Below are 5,255 nucleotides of genomic sequence, written 5' to 3'. Positions count from 1 at the left end.
TAAATAAATATAAAACTCATTTATATACTCAAATATGTAACTCATTTATAATTATGTATTTGTGTGATTTATTTTGATTACTTTATTTGTCTTTACTGGACTGTAAGCTTCATAAGTCAGGTATGAGTCTATTTTTAGATTTTATTGGATTTCCAAAGTACATAGTAGTGCTTCAAACTATTATATAAATGACTGACTGAATAAAATTTGTTTCATTTTCTTCTCTTAGGAGGAAAGCAGATCTATCACTGGAGAAATGTGTTTTTTATTTTCCCTTTCATTTATAAATTCTCGTGATTGTGAATCATGAAAATGCCCTTTTTGTGGTTTGATTCCATCCATCAGATAAGAACTATACCCTTAGGGAAACAATAAGGAACAAGTCAAAACCAATTAATGTGCAAAATATTACCATGGCAAATCTCCACTATAGTCTTCATCTTATCTTTTTCCTTTCTTGATAATACTTTTTCATCTATTATTTTCAGAATGAAAGCTATTTATGATTTCCCTTCTTTTTTGTCTAAGCAAGAGAAGAGTTGGTATACTAAAAGAGATTGGATTATGTTGAACATTAGAAGCAAAATACCTGCATACAGATCCTTTGAGTGAGATTAAAATAACTTCTTTACAGTAACATGGTTTTGTAAAATTTCTATCCTATTCCAGCCACTGTTTTAGCGACTTCATCTCATATATCTCAATAAATGTCATAAGAAATCTTTGAAAACTTTATCAAATATTTCTGTTGTAAAGAGAAAGAAAGAAAGACTCAGAAAATTAGGTCACTTCCTTAACATCACACCACCTCCCAGGTGGCTCAGTGGTAAAAAATAAATAAATAAAAATCCTCTTGCCAGCGCAAGTTCAATCTCTGGGTCCTATGTTGGAAAGATCTCCTGGAGAAGGAAATGACAGCTCACTCCAGTATTCTTGCCTGAGAAATCTCATGGACAGAGGAACCTAGAGGGCTACAATCCATGGGGTCACAAAAGAGTTGGCCACGACTGAGCAACTAAACAACGATCATTTGGGGAAGGGATCAGAGTCTTCATCATTTTCCACTGTGTGCAGACTAGCTGGCTGCATTGTTCTCCTTTTCTGACATTGTCTTGTTTGTGTAGCCTAGTCACAAGTCTGATGTGGAGAAAGGGTCTTGATATCCTTTAATCACATACTCATCATTTCCCTACCCTTAATCCAAGAAAAGAATGAACATGTTAAGCAAGGCTAAACACACATCTTAGAAAATATGCAGAAGCCTTGGTTTTGGAATTTAACTAGTGTAAAGGTTGCTGCTGCTGCTAAGTGGCTTCAGTCGTGTCCGACTCTGTGCGACCCCATAGACGGCAGCCCACCAGGCTCCCCCATCCCTGGGATTCTCCAGGCAAGAGTACTGAAGTGGGTTGCCATTTCCTTCTCCAATGCAGGAACATGAAAAGTGAAAGTGAAGTCGCTCGGTCGTGCCCGACTCTTAGCAACCCCATGGACTGCAGCCCACCAGGTTAGGGGTTAACATATAACTCGGTCCTAAGGTCAAGAGGCTGCTTATTTCCATGACTTTCCCCCACATGGCCAAAATGTTATCCTGTAATCTTACCCACTTGAGATCTTCAGGTTAAATGATTGACCTTGAATTTCTCTTTCCAATCCAAATTCTGTTGCAAATCATCCACTTCGAGTGGTGAGATCCTTGAGTGTTAATTCGTAGACCAAATAATTTCTAAACTGTATCTCATTACTGAAGTCTTTGTGTGTGTGTGTGTGTGTGCGCTTAGTCGCTCAGTCATGTCTGACTCTTTGCCACCCCATGGACTGTAGCCTGCAAGGCTCCTCTGTCCATGGGGATTCTCCAGGCAAGAATTCTGGAATGGGTTGCCATGCCCTCCTCCAGGGGATCTTCCCAACCCAGGGACTGAATTCAGGTCTCCCACATCGCAGGCAGATTCTTTACCGTCTGAGAAGTCTCTGCTGCTGCTGCTGCTAAGTCACTTCAGTCATGTCAGACTCTGTGCGACCCCATAGATGGCAGCCCACCAGGCTCCCCTGTCCCTGGGATTCTCCAGGCAAGAACACTGGAGTGGGTTGCCATTTCCTTCTCCAGTACATGCAAGTGAAAAGTGAAAGTGAAGTCGCTCAGTTGTGTCAGGCTCTTTGCGACCCCATGGACTGCAGCCTACCAGGCTCCTCCGTCCATGGGGTTTTCCAGGCAAGAGGACTGGAGTGGGGTGCCAGTCTCTAGGGGTTATTAAACCTTTTATACTAGTTCATTTGCTTGTTGTTTTTCTGTTGTGAAAAACTGGGTATATTTACCTTATATGACATTGTGCAAAGGACTTGTACCAATATTCACAGTCTCAAGACATTATAGAGTTTTCTTCCTTAATAGATGTAACAAGAGACAGATAAGTCAACTTCTCCAGTGTTACAGTTTCTTTAGAGTAATTATAGTGGTCTGAATCACTAAAGATTCCTTTTATCCCTAACAGACTCTCTTTTCTCTTTCCCCAGACTTAGTTCATACATCTACTAGGCAGTCACCAGGAAAAGTTGTTTTTCAAATGACACAAATAAGCAGAACTCTCAAATTCATGGATATGGCACAAAAGAGAATTTGGGTAGCCCTTAGCAATGTTTCTTGTTGTAATTGAAAATCTGGCACCATACTTTTTCAGGGAATCATACTAAAGGATGAAATAAAGGGATATTTCTAAACCACTGATGAACTGGCAAAGTGTCTAGTTAGCCACAAGTGCAAGAAGAGGAATCAAATGTGTCTGTACAGATGTAGAGTGTAAGGACTTTGACGAAACTAATTAAAATGAATTTTCCTTTGGCATGGATATCCATGTAAGATATTTATCTTCCATTTTGGAGGAAGCTAAACAAAGTCAAGTCAAATAATTTACTGCTTTTTCCCTGGGTGAGCTTGCAAAACTTGGCAGTAAGAACAGATCAAGAGGCCACTCCAAGCTTCTCTCACCTAGTAAGAAGAGTGGTGTCCTGAGAAAATATGTGAATCCTAGAGACTTGCATCTCTGGATTCAGGTCTTATCTATGCAACTTGGATCTATTATCCTGGAAATATTAAATGGCTTCATTACCCTTCATTACCCTTTCTGACTCTTCCAAGATGGTTACATGATTTGAGCTAGGTCGGTACACATATTATCATAATTATACATTAATTTGCCCATTTTTCTTTCAAGTCTCTAAATTCTATGAAAGAAAGGATAATGCCCATCTTTTCATATTGCACTTGAGGGTTCTTTGCTGTGATTGGAAATAGTATATGTCCAGCAAATACTTGTTGAATGATTAATATTTTAGAACATAAAATGGTGTCTGGTGCTTAATAGATATTTGAAAATTCAGAGGTCTTTTTCCTTTTTATATCCTTCCCTTGCACCTGAACTATGTTAAAAGAAAAAAAAATTACATCCAAATTGGGCATATTGATTACTTTCCTATAGTCTTAAAATCCAAACCTACATTTCTCGACCCTGAGTTTGGATGCTGGGGTTGGGACCCTGTAAACTACATTTCTTAAGACTTCTTGCCAAATGGCCTCTAGTAGTTTCAGTCACTAAGAGGCACCAATGGAGACTGAAAGGCAGGAGAAGGGCAGCAGGTACCTTCTCACTGTTGTCTTCCTCTTGTCAGTAATTCTTTGGCAGAAGTAATTACCTGCAGGTTCTTTCAGGCTCATGTCCTCTCAAAGGTAGTACCTCCTACTCATAGGTCTAAACAGCAATTGTCTCTAGATTTTCTTCCTTGAGCTTTTAAATTTTAGCAGTTTCATCTCTTCCTTTTTGTTTCCTAAGCAATGTAGATGATAGCCACTTTCTAAAATTACTGTCTGTGGTTTTATCAGTGCTGCTTTTAGACTCTTAACTTTTCAACACCTATGGGATCAATTTTCCATAAATTAAATTTTTTTCTGCTGAAAGATCTGATAAGGCTTTGGTTTCCCTGAATGGATCCTGATTGAGCTAATGTGCTACTGTGACTACATACACACAAAATTTAACAATGTCCACAAATAAGTGCTCATGTATTGAATGTATTGAATTCTACCAATTTGTCTGACAACAGGTCCATATTTGGAAAATCTAAAGATGAATAGGTATAGCCTGTGTCCAAAGGAAGTAAGAGCCTAGTGGGAGAGCGAAAAAGTCTAATCAAACCAGTTTATCACAGAGTTTACAGATGTATGTACAAAGTGCTAAGGACAAATAGAACATTGAAAATTAGCAGAATCATGGCAGATAAGAAAGATAATGTTATTAGTGGAGTTAGTGGAAAGTGGTTAAAGGATTTTGAATGGAATTTACAGAAAATATTGACATATATACATGAGACTACAGATAGATTTATTAAATAATATTTTTATTTTGCCATGGTCAACAAATAAATATCAAAAAGTTAATATGTTGAGACTTAGAATGTTCCCTTTAAGTAAAGAAAGTAGATAAACTCTTCCTTTTAGTAAATGCTTCCATATTTTACTTCAGAGCTCTACTTCACTAAACAAGATTTATTAGAGTTTTTAAAAAAATAACAGACTAGTCTGAGAAGTGAATAAACTAATTTTAAATGAATTATGACTTCTGTACAATCTTTGAATAAGAAGGACCAATGATAAGCATAGCCTCTTTATGAAGACAGAAACACAACAAAACCTGTATGGACCAACTGAGCAACAATCATAGGCTTGACTTGAAGGTTGTATGTCCTGCACTTTAATTCGTGCCCTGAAAATGGACTTAACTCCTTGGATTCATCCCCTTGACCAAGCTACAAGAGGTAGAGAGGCTAAGCGATATTCAAGATGTTGTCCAAGAGAAAGTGCTGATATCCTTTGCCAAGTGGAGTCTTCTGTAGCATATCACGTGCATGCTCAGCTGTGTCCAACTCTGCGAACCCCTGGACTCTAGCCCACCATGCTCCTCTGTCCATGGAATTTTCCAGGCAAAAATACTGGAGTGGGTTGCCATTTCCTTCTCCAGAGGAGGGATTGGACCCACATCTCTTGCATCTCCTGCTGTTTCTTTACCACTGAGCCACCTGGGAAGCCATCCTGTAGTATTTAAAATGTCTTGATTTTGGAACTGAGGTGGGACAATATGAGTGATGGATGCTATTACTTTCTACTTTCCCATTGAATCTCCTACTAAATAAGACTCTGCTTTTAAACATCTAAATATGATGAATAACAAATTTAGCTAACCAATGGTTAAGGATACAAACAACAA

Source organism: Bison bison, unplaced genomic scaffold (genome assembly GCF_000754665.1).
Source record: "Bison bison bison isolate TAMUID 2011002044 unplaced genomic scaffold, Bison_UMD1.0 scf7180017864326, whole genome shotgun sequence".
Classification (NCBI taxonomy): Eukaryota; Metazoa; Chordata; class Mammalia; order Artiodactyla; family Bovidae; genus Bison; species Bison bison.
The sequence above is the reverse complement of the archived record's forward strand: the minus strand, read 5'-3'. Positions refer to the sequence as shown.